Source organism: Gouania willdenowi, chromosome 5 (assembly GCF_900634775.1).
Source record: "Gouania willdenowi chromosome 5, fGouWil2.1, whole genome shotgun sequence".
Lineage (NCBI taxonomy): Eukaryota > Metazoa > Chordata > Actinopteri > Blenniiformes > Gobiesocidae > Gouania > Gouania willdenowi.
In genome coordinates, this window is record NC_041048.1 from 39,879,609 (window position 1) to 39,892,211 (window position 12,603).

At 37.8% G+C, this 12,603-nt stretch overlaps 1 protein-coding gene across 1 annotated transcript in view; it reads left to right on the plus strand.

The window, feature by feature from the left end:
• Positions 1-4,464: 4,464 nt before the first annotated feature.
• LOC114464101 (caM kinase-like vesicle-associated protein) overlaps positions 4,465-12,603 on the plus strand; it is a 60,288-nt gene continuing 52,149 nt past the window's right edge. The window contains 1 exon segment of the mRNA XM_028448171.1: positions 4,465-4,706. The gene's annotated coding sequence lies outside the window, so the exon portion shown is untranslated.

A 12,603-nucleotide genomic window follows, 5' to 3' on the forward strand; every position in this document is an offset into this window, starting at 1 on the left:
TAAAAAGACAGTAAAGAGAGTACAGAGAGAGTAAAGAGAGGAGAGTAAATAGAGTACAGAGTATAAAGCGTACAGAGAGTAAAGATGGTAAAGAGAGTCAGAGTGTATATACGCCCACTCTAAAACAAAGTCCTGAGGACACGGAGACACACACACACACTTTAGCTTTAGCATAGACAGAGATATTCTATAGGAGTCACTCACTCCTGTCTACCGTCCACCACCAGGACCTTCTGACATAGCTCACTGCAGAAGCAGCAGCACATGTAGCGTTAGCTCGTTAGCATTAGGTGTAGGTAGTCACCCAACGTGACTACTGTCGCTTAAATCGGCCGTGATGAGTTGTTTGAACAGTGTCGCACTTTTTGGTCTTTTCATCGCTCCAGTGACATGACAACCATGGAATAGTATGCATAGTATAAATAGTGTGAATAGTATGAATAGTGTGAATTGTATGAATAATATACATAGTATGAATAATATAAATAGTGTGAATAGTATGAATAATATGAATAGTGTGAGTAGTGTGAATAGTATGAATAATATACATAGTATGAATAGTATAAATAGTGTGAATAGAATGAAGTGTGAATAGTGTGAATAGTGTGAATAGTATGAATAGTGTAAATAGTGTGAGTAGTGTGAATAGTATGAATAATATACATGTATGAATAGTATAAATAGTGTGAATAGTATGAATAGTATGAATAATATGAATAGTATGAATCATGTAAATAGTGTGAATAGTGTGAATAGTGTGAATAGTGTGAATAGTATGAATAATATACATAGTATGAATAGTATAAATAGTGTGAATAGTATAAATAGTGTGAATAGAATGAATAGAATGAATAGTGTGAATAGTGTGAATAGTATGAATAGTGTAAATAGTGTGAGTAGTGTGAATAGTATGAATAATATACATGTATGACTATTATAAATAGTGTGAATAGTATGAATAATATGAATAATGTGAATAGTGTGAATAGTATGAATAATATGAATAGTGTGAATAGTGTGAATAATATAAATAATATGAATAATATGAATAGTGTGAGTAGTGTGAATAGTATGAATAATATACATGTATGAATATTATAAATAGTGTGAATAGTATGAATAATATGAATAATGTGAATAATATAAATAATATGAATAATATGAATAGTGTGAATAGTGTGAATAGTATGAATAATATGAATAGTATGAATAGTATGAATAGTATGAATAATATAAATAATATGAATAGTGTGAATAGTGTGAATAATATGAATAGTATGAATAGTATGAATAATATAAATAATATGAATAGTGTGAATAGTGTGAATAATATGAATAGTATGAATAATATGAATAATATGAATAATGTGAATAGTATGAATAATATGAATAGTGTGAATAGTATGAATAATATAAATAATATGAATAGTGTGAATAGTGTGAATAATATAAATAATATGAATAATATGAATAGTGTGAATAGTGTGAATAGTATGAATAATATGAATAATATGAATAGTGTGAATAATATGAATAATGTGAATAGTATGAATAATATAAATAATATGAATAGTGTGAATAGTGTGAATAATATGAATAGTATGAATAGTATGAATAATATGAATAGTGTGAATAATATGAATAATGTGAATAGTATGAATAATATGAATAGTGTGAATAGTATGAATAATATAAATAATATGAATAGTGTGAATAATATGAATAGTATGAATAATATGAATAGTATGAATAATATGAATAGTGTGAATAGTATGAATAGTGTGAATAGAATGACTCAAAATATACTTAGAATTTAAGACTTATTGAAGGAGTTTTCCACTTTCTTTTTGGCCCAGTAAGTCAAGGACATGTACAGTCCTCTCAGTGCAGCTTCAGCTGTACAGACAGTGATGACCAGGGGAGTGATGGAGAGAGAAACTCTTTACCGATTGGATGATGCGACACAGCATTACTCGATGTTGCTTGAAAAGTTCACATTTTTCAAGTTTGAGCGACTTCCAGCAACTCAGGATGAACAACAAAGTTGCGAGAATCGCGCGAGTCGCGTCGCTTGAAGGGAGGTCGCGTAATCATTTACATTGATTTTGAATATAATCTAGTCACCAGTCGCTGAAGTCACGTTCAGTGTGAACGCATCTAATGGCTTCACTATCATGTTAAAATGAAGTATCATGTTTAACCACTGCTTATTTACACTTGCACTTCATTTTTCACGTTAATATTGTCTTATGTTTATGTATAAAAACAAGCAGAAGAGTCAAGTAAACCTAATATATTGATGTGTTTTTATTGAGAATGAGAGCAGAAAAGTGAACATTCTGTTCATTTAAACTGAAGTGTTGGTTGGACTTTATTCAAATACAATGTGAATACATTTGTCATTAAATGTTGTTTACTTGATTGTTTACATCCACAATTAATTAATAGATGATTCCCTTACAAGAAAAAACAGGAATCTATTTCACTAAATTTATTTCACTCACACTGGTTACATTATTATTTTGGTTAAAAAGTCACTGAATCATTTTGGATTGAATCCTTTTAAATGAACCAATATCATTCATGAATCGTGATGCGAATCGAATCGTTGTTCTAAAACGAATCGTTACACCCGTCATAGATATCTACAGTATAAAATGTTAGAAGCCATTCTTCATAAAACAGGTGAAACCATTATCAGTAGAAATGAAGATGAGACCGTACTGGAAACAACATGGTGACCCATTGACTCCACCATCCCTTCGACCCCCCCACTGTGAGCTCCATCACTCTTCCACTGCACTAATGCACGTGTGACCCAGCCCGACGGGCGCACTGAGAACAGCTGAAGATTCGCGCTCCCAGTTGGCAGGATGCGTCAAAACTGCCAGTATGGCACAGTGTTTGCATATGGTGCACAGCAGCATGGGCATCAAGGGTCCATGTGCTCACTGCCAACGACACGCCTCATCATCGAGGCTTGGACGTATGGAGAAAAAACATCAATGTATTAACAGAAACGATTCATTTTATTGTTGTTTTGATATCTTATGTATTATCTTATAGTAAAAAATGTGGAAATAGTGAAAGAAATCTTCTAAAAACCCATTACAGTCCTGACAGACGAGCTGCCACTCACTGGTTTTATTAAAACTTCAATAAGAAGCAAATGAAAATCTTCAAATCAAGTAGTCATTCCATTTCATTTCAACAAATATCCCACGCACTTCAGTCTAAAAAAAGTCTGAAATTTTTACCAATTGTTCCGTGATTATTCACTTGCACACACTGTAAATTTTTGGTTAGATCGGATGAACACTTTGAGATATGGGGGTTCTTATGAGTCCCTATTTTTCTTCCATTTTCAGCTTCCAATATCTCAAAAAATACATAACATAGGAAAGATAAATGTGGTATAGTAATACAACTCCACCTACTCTCTCAGAATCTACAAACAGATCTGCTATACATCCTATCAGCTAGACATACCAATTATTCAAAAGCTTGAGTTTGGGTCTGGAACATGTTTGGGCCTTCAGTAAACAATTTAGCATATGGTTCAGCTCCCTGTCATGTGATCAGCTTAAGCTATGTACATAGACTGTTCACATCACTAATGATTAGTCACATCTATGCATTGGTTCTTGACTCATACGCTCTGGAAATCATTTATTTTTAATTTTTTCATTGGTCCATAACTGCATGTGGGAATGTAAGACAAAATCTGATCTCTGCTTTAATTTATCATATAAAGATGACTCTTTCTTGGGACTTAAAAAGTTTTTTTTTTTTTTCATGTGACTTCATTTTTATTTTGAACCCCAACTTTGCATTATTTCATAGGGAATGTTGCAAATCTTGCATATTTTATATTCTGAGAGAGTAGGTGGAGTTAATATATATATATATATATATATATATAATATTTCAGTTTCCTGTGATTTAGTTCCTGAGATATTAGAAGCTGAAAATGGAGGAAAAATAAGGACTCACAAAAACAAAAATCGACACATACCCCCTCACTGAATTGTCCATATCTCAAAAAGTATTAATCTAATCAAACTATACATTTACAGTGGGCCTATTTAATTATTGAGGAACAAATGCTAAAAATTAAATTTGTTATTTTATTTTTTTGACACCAAAGTGCTTGGGATGCCCTGAAAATGTGTTAAAATGACATGGAATGACGTATTAATGTGTTTGACCACTGACATTTATTTTTCTGTATTTTTGTGTTTGCTTTTTGGGGGCCGTAAAAAATGAGACCGAGAGCCGCATGTGGCTCCTGTGCCGCATGTTGCCTATTGTATTTCCATTGAGCTGAACTATAGTCACATGTTGATCGTGTTTAAATCCTTCACTCGCAGACGTATAAAAGGAGAAATCCTATTGGTTTAGAGTTGCTCCACAGTGACGCAAGGTGTGCGTGTGTCCAAACCTTTACTCTTTCCCCCAGCCGTGCGCCCCGTGCACCGCCCTCCCCGGTCCTCAGTGCGCGCGGGTACAACAGATGGTAACAGTAACGGTAACAGTCACAGCCACAGGCAGCGGGAACGGGAACGGGAACGGGAACGGGAGCGCATGCACGGATCTTTACACGAGCGTCCGTCTCCATCTCCAAACTTCACCGCACGGACACCGGGAGTCTGACACGGCTCTACTGTCCCTGAACCTCACGGTTTTATCCACACTTTGGACTCACGGTAAGTTCCCATGCTTTATTTATTTATTAAAAACATGCGCGTTGGTTACGCATCCCTTCACTTCGACTGATTCTGATTTTTCTCTCATTGATTCATGATTCTTTGTGCATTTTTATAGCTTTGTATAATTTTAGTCACATAACAACAAAAAGAGCCACCGTTTGAGTGTAATCAGATTACAGGTGAATACTCATCTTCTGTGATAGAGAGAAAACGAAGCTCATCATTCCCTCAAAAAAAAAAAAAAAAAAAAAAAGTTCTACATAACATTTGTATTTGGATTAAAAATAGTTGTCAAAGTTAGAGTGTGTGTGTGTGGAGGAGGAAAAAATCAGAATGAATGGAAGCACTCCTTCATGAATCTGCTCCTCATCTAAATAAATAAATACAAATAAAACAAGACATAGTTAAGTGATATGGACCAAAACTTATGTCTACATTTTTTCTGAAGGTGAAGTCAGACCAGAAAGACAATTCTGGGTTAAATTTACTGATGCAAAATACCACACAGGCACATTTATTAACAAAATTCTGCACAACATGTGACACTTTACTATTTTCCTCCTATAAGGGACAGCACATGTGAGTGAGTTCTGTAGTTAGGCTTGTTTAGGGGAAGGTCTGGGTTAGAACGCACTCAGAAATCTGTGCTTTTCTGAGAATTAGTGAAATCAGCAACTCCTAAAACAAGTATTTTCATACAAAATAAGATGTAAAATTAAAATAGATTAATATAGGCGATATTGTAATTTTCAATATCATCAAAATAGAAAACTTGATATATCTTGAATCTCGATATGTTGTCCAGCCCTATTGTTTAAGGTTGATTTCCATTCTAAAAAGTTCCTACACAAACTGCAGCCACGTACAGTAACAGTAGAGCAGAGCTCCATGATCGTTATCAGGCAGAGGTTCTCAAACTACGACCTCCAAAATAAAGGTTCCAGAGAGTGGGGACCCCCTCTGTAGCTGAAGGTGGTTGAACACAGACATGAACATTGAAGAACAGTCATGAGGAGACAGGATCATCTATCAGGGAGAATGAAAGTGTCAATACTGGAACAATTAGATTAAACTGGCAAAAAATGGGCATGACAAATTGAGAATGGGGTTGAATTGGCAAGAAAAGGGCATGAAATATGGTGAAAAATTACAATAATGGCTCAACATATGAGAATAGGTGGAAAAGTGGTGGAAAGGGTTTATAAGAGCTGAAAATGTGCACCATAGTATATAGTTATATATATTTTAAAGATGTAAATCCTCATTTTTATCAGAAATAAAACTGGTGAAAAGTGACCAAAAAATGGTGGAAAAGGTGGTGAAAATGGATTTAAAAAAACATAGAAATTGATTAAAAGTTGCAAATTAGAGCGGCCAAAAGCGGACAGAAAAAGGGTTGAAAGTGTCAATATTGTAACAATTAGTTTAAACTGGCAAATAATGGGCATGACATATTGTGAATGTGGTTAATTTGGAAAAATAAGCATGGAATATGGTGGAAAGAGGTTAAAAGTGACAATAATAGGTCAATATATGTGACATTAAAATGTCTTGTAAGTGGAAAAATGTGCAGAAAAGACATTGACATTTGATGTAGAAGTGTCAGAAATGGGAGTAATGTAGCAAAACTACATTAAAAGGAGCAAAAATATGGCAAAAAAAGTGATGAAAATAGGTTAAAATATTTAGTAGTTGCAGAAAAAGGGTAAAATAAAGCAAAAAGTTTGCTGTTTGATTTGTTTAATAAATATTCATAGGTTCTTGAGGTTGAGATTCGCTGATATCAGGGATGGTGATGTGTGTGTGTGTGTGTGTAGCCTGCTCTAAGTTTTGCCTGAGAAGCTGCAGCACGTCTAAGGTCTGAAATGTCACTGTGACACCTTGTCTGATGCTGTTATTCATGCACCAAGGAACCAGACTCACGTACTGCTCGTGATGCACCATATTTAATCCCTGCTTTCACTCCCAGTGCGTGTGTGTTCTTTTGTTCCATGTGATTCTTCATTTTTTTCCTTCTATTCGCAGTGAAACCCGTGTTTTACTGCATCGATGTTGTGAGTTTGAGCAGATGAAGCTTTTTATTACAACCTCTGTCACAGCGACTCTAATCTCCAACGAGCCCCTGCTGCTTCTCAATCTCCCAGTTACACTCAGAATAATTAGGCTTCTGTCTACGTCTAATATTAATATTCTACCTATAGAGCCACTAGAGCCCCCTGACTGTGAACCACGGGGACCATACAAAGAGTTCACGATACGGTAACAAGATTTTTTGGAAATGGAACACAATAAGAATGACATGAATAAGGGTGTACTCACACTGGCAACCAGGGCCGTTCCTAACCAGCTCTGTGCATGTGTGAAACCATGGGGGGCCATTGTCTGGCCTGCGTAGGTGTGAACTGCACCGCAGGGGGGGTTAACGGCCCGATGGTCCTGCTGGAAGAGGTGGTCCAAACAGCGTGCCAGACTGGCACGGTTGGCCGCGCATGCGCACGCACAACTCAACTCGACCCGCGCGCAAAATGTGATGACGTTGGTACCGCGCGACGCTTTACGGCAGATAAACATCCGCATTCCGCAATGATATCGGTGTCAGAAGTGCTCGTTAGCTGATATACATGAACAACACCACAGAGAAGTCATGGAGGAAGAGGACAACATGGCCGTCAGGACTTCTCTTTGTTCAGCCGATAGCGGGACAGTAACGGAGTGTAGCAGCTCATCATCAGGTCCGGGTATTTCCGAGGGTATAAATTAGGGATGTAACGATTCACTCAACTCCCGATACGATTCGATTCACGATACGATTCTCTCACGATTTATTTTACAAAATGGGACTGTAGACAAATTTTTTTTTTTGGGAAAAAAACTAGAAAATACTGTATTATTTTCCTTTTATTTTTCATTGTCAAAAGAATTTTTTGATGAACTATTCAAAACAATGCAATTTAACTAAAAATAAATCTTGAATGAAATAAATAAAGGAATAATACAAATGAAAATGAAGCCTATTAATTTAAATTCTGGTTCTATAATAAACAATGCAAAACTGCATAATAGTTCTTTTTCTTTTAAAAGTGCAACTGAAAATGTATTTTGTGCCTTAACAATTGGACTTTAAAAAAAAAAAAAAACTGATTACATTGATTTACGTCATATTTGTTTGGACCAGCAGAGGGCGCCGGTAACACAGTGGTCGGTTAGCATGCAGCTATTCTTGCAGTGAAGAAGAGAAGCTATGCTAGCAGACAGAGCTAATAGATAAACATGACTTTTACAGATATTCAAGTAATATTACAGATATTCTTTCGGTGCTAAAGGGGCAATGAATCATTTATTAACATATTTAAGAGTAGAAGGCGGCCAGAAAGAAAGTATTAGCAGACTCCGCCCGCCGCCTACACTTGTGGATAGCGCCCTCTGCTGGTTAAAAAAATACTGCGCTTCAATTTTCAGAAAATCGATATCAACCTTGATACCTATGAATCGATTTTTAACTGCCTTACGATTAATCGTTACATCCCTAGTATAAATATACATACAAACACATATTACTGGTATATCAATCAATCAATCAATCTTTATTTGTATAGCGCCAAATCATAACCAATGGTATCTCAAGGCACTTTACAGTAGAGCAGTCTTAAGGACGGACTCTTCATTTTATGGATACACACATATGCATATATACGTATATACACATACATATGTATCCCACACCCAACATGAATTCATCATGGCGGCAAGGAAAACCTTCTGTTAAGCAGCAGGAACCTTGTGTGGATCCCATTCCTATGATGAACAGCCATCCACGTTATGCTGTGTTGGGTGTGTGCAGAGAAAAGGGTGGAGACAGAGCCGCTGAGTCTCTGTAACTCCACACTGAGGATCCCACGGACCTGCAAGACAAAAGCCAGAAGGAGTACAGGAGCAAACACACAAGGGAGTAAGCAGACATAGAGGGAGTGTTTGAAAGAGGAATGGGACCCTCTCCGGTCCCTCTCTAACCTAAATGACCTCTCTCTTAACGCCCTCTCCAACCTCTCTCCAACCGAGCATGCCAGACCCCCCCCCCCCGGCAGTCTATGCCTATTGCATCTTAATTATGAGCTATGAGCTGGTTCCTAACTAAAAGCTTTATCAAAGAGGAATGTTTTGAGCCTAACCTTAAAGGTAGAGAGGGTGTCTGCCCCCCGAACCGTGGTTGGTAGATGGTTCCAGAGAAGTGGGGCCTGATAACTGAAAGCTCTTCCTCCTATACTACTTCTAGAGACAAATGGAACAACGAGTAGTCCAGCATTTTGAGAGCGTAGTGTTCTGGGGGATTGTATGGCACTACAAGCTCCTTGAGATAGACTGGTGCCTGTCCATTTAGGGCTTTATAAGTGAGAAGAAGAATCTTGAATTCTATTCTATATTTTATGGGAAGCCAATGCAGAGAGGCTAATACAGGAGTAATGTGATCTCTTCTCCTAGTTTTAGTCAGTACACGTGCTGCAGCATTTTGAACCAGCTGAAGTGTCTTAAGCAACTTGCTCGGGCAGCCTGCTAAAAGAGAATTACAATAATCCAGTCTAGAGGTAACAAAAGCATGGACTAGTTTTTCGGCGTCGCCCTGAGACAGGATAGATCTGATTTTAGCAATGTTACGGAGATGAAAGAAGGCAGTTCTTGAAGTTTGTTTTATGTGAGAGTTGAAGGATAAGTCCTGATCAAATAGAACCCCAAGGTTTCTAACAGTTGTGCTTTGTGCCAGAGTAATGCCATCTAGGGCAGTTAGGCTAGCATAGGTTTCTCTAAGGTGTCGCGGGCCCAGTACAATGACCTCAGTCTTGTCTGAGTTGAGAAGAAGAAAATTTTGGTCCATCCAGGCCCTAATGTCCTTTAGACAGGCCTCAAGTTTAGATAGCTGATTTGTCTCACCTGACTTCATTGATACATACAGTTGGGTATCATCAGCATAGCAGTGGAAGTTAACAGAGTATTTTCTCATAACATTACCAAGGGGGATCATATAGATACAGAAGAGGATTGGACCTAGCACAGAGCCCTGAGGAACCCCGTAGCTTACTTTAGTGTACACAGAAGACCTATTATTCACGTGTACAAACTGGTACCTATCAGATAGGTAGGACTTAAACCAGTTTAGGGCAGTCCCTGTGATTCCAAGTAATTTCTCTAATCTCTCTAGTAGAATATAGTGATCTATAGTGTCAAAAGCTGCACTAAGATCTAATAAAACCAGCACTGAGAGTCGTCCTTCATCTGAAGCCCAGAGTAGATCATTAGTTACTTTAACTAAAGCAGTCTCTGTGCTGTGTTGAGCTCTAAAACCTGACTGGAAGTCCTCGAACAGGCTGTTGTTTTGAAGAAATTCACAGAGCTGAGCTGCCACAACTTTCTCAAGAATCTTTGAAATAAAAGGAAGATTAGATATAGGCCTGTAGTTTGCTAAAGTGCTGGAATCAAGAGTAGGTTTTTTGAGAAGGGGTTTGATTACAGCTACTTTAAAGGACTGTGGCACGTAGCCTATTGATAGGGATATATTTATTGTCTCCAACAAAGATGGGCAGACTAGGGGAACAACTTCTTTAAACAGCTTAGTTGGGATCGGATCTGAAAGGCAGGTCGATGGTTTGGAGGATGAAATAATAGAGTTAAGTTCCTGAAGTCCTATATGTGTGAAACAGTTTAGGTTAGGCCTATTTACATTTAATGGTACAGCAGGCCCAGGTGAAGGCAGGGAGTGGCTAATTTTATCTCTAATCTTGTGAATTTTATCGTTAAAAAATGTCATAAAGTCCTCACAGCTGAGGGCTAGAGGAATCATGGGCTCAATAGAGCTCTGACTTTGTGTTAGCCTGGCTACAGTGCTGAAAAGGTACCTCGGATTATTTTTATTTTCTTCAATTAGTGAGGAGTAGTATGTAGATCGACTATGTCGTAAGGCTGTCATGTATTTACTATGGCTTTCTTGCCAAAGTATTCGTGACTCCTCTGTTTTATTGGAGCGCCACATTCTCTCTAATTTACGGGTTGTTTGTTTGAGTGTGTGAGTTTCAGAGCTAAACCACGGAGCTTTCCTCTGACGTTTAATAGTTTTTTCCCTCAATGGGGCAATTGAGTCCAAGGTGGATTTTAGTAGACTAGCAGAGCTATCGACAAGCAGATCCAGTTGAGAGGGGTTATAATTAATATCATAGTTATTTATTGGATGGTGCACTGAGTTTAAGGCAGCAGGAATGGCCTCTTTAAATTTAGCCACAGCACTGTTGGATAGATTTCTACTTGTAACTATTTTATTGCACAGTGCGAGATCCTCTAGGATAATGTTAAAAGATATTAAAAAGTGATCTGATAGCAGAGGATTTTCAGGGTAGACTTTTAGTTCATTAATATCAAGGCCATATGTTAGAACAAGATCAAGAGTATGATTTAAACGATGAGTAGCTTCATTAATAGTTTGAAAAAAGCCAACTGAGTCTATTAGGGACATAAAGGCTGAGCTCAGGCTATCACTATCTTTGTCCACATGGATATTAAAATCTCCTACTATCAGTATTTTATCAGAACTGAGGACTAAGTTTGATATAAACTCAGAGAATTCTGATAGAAATTCAGAATAAGGGCCTGGAGGACGGTAAATTATCGCAAATAAGACTGGCTGGCAGGTTTTTGATTCGATATGAGATAAATTTAGAACCAGGCTTTCAAAGGAAGTGTAACTGGCCTTTGGTTTAGGATAGATTAGGAGAGAGGAATGATAAATAGCTGCTACACCACCTCCACGGCCTATGTCTCGTGGCATATGAGTATTTAAATGACTGGGAGGAGTGGCTTCATTTAAACTAACATATTCATCTTGATACAGCCATGTTTCAGTTAAACAGAATAAATCAAGGTTATTTTCTGAGATAAGGTCATTTACTAGTAGAGATTTGGATCTCAGTGATCTAATATTTAATAGAGCACATCTAATGGTTTTATGTTTTGGTGTTTCTAGATTTGAGATTTTAATTTTTTTCAGATTTTTATAATTGATAGCTCTTTTATTTGATTTTATGTTAAAATCATTGTGAAATATGGGTCGGGGGACTGACACCGTCTCCATAAAATAATATTCATCACCATCACAACAGTTGTCATGGCGATGAACACAGCTATCCTGATAGCAATGGGAGGGAAACTGTCCTAAGGCAAGCGCAGAGGGGCGTGGAGGACTCCCCCTCTGTAACATGGTCTCATTCATGAGATGTCATAAATGTGCCATGTTTTCTGATAGTAGAGATGCTCCCTCCAAAGTAGGATGGATTCCATCTCTTCCTATCAGGTTCGGTTTTCCCCAGAAGGATCTCCAATTATCAATGAAGCCCACCTCGTTTTCTGGACACCACCTCGATAGCCAGCGGTTAAATGATGACATGCGGCTATACATGTCATCACTGGTCAGATTTGGTAAGGGACCAGAGAAAATTACGGAGTCCGACATTGTTTTAGCATAAGCACAAACTGATTCAATGTTCACTTTGGTTGCTTCCGACTGGCGACGTCGGGAGTCATTAGTGCCGACATGGAGGACTATCCTATCAAACTTACGATTACTCTTTGCCAGCAACTTTAGATTTGATTCTATGTCGCCCGCTCTGGCCCCTGGGATGCACCTCACAATGCCCGCTGACTTCGCTAGCTTCACGTTTCTCACTATGGAGTCGCCAATTATCAGAGTTTGTTCCCCGGTGAGTGTGTTGTCCTCACGGAGGGGGGAGAACCTGTTTGAGACGTGAACATGGTGGTGTCCCGAGCGGCTTTTTGACCTTCGACTATGCTTACCACGGACAGTAACCCACTCATTGCTGGCCGGGGGGGAGGCTAAGCTAGAGCTAGCACGGTC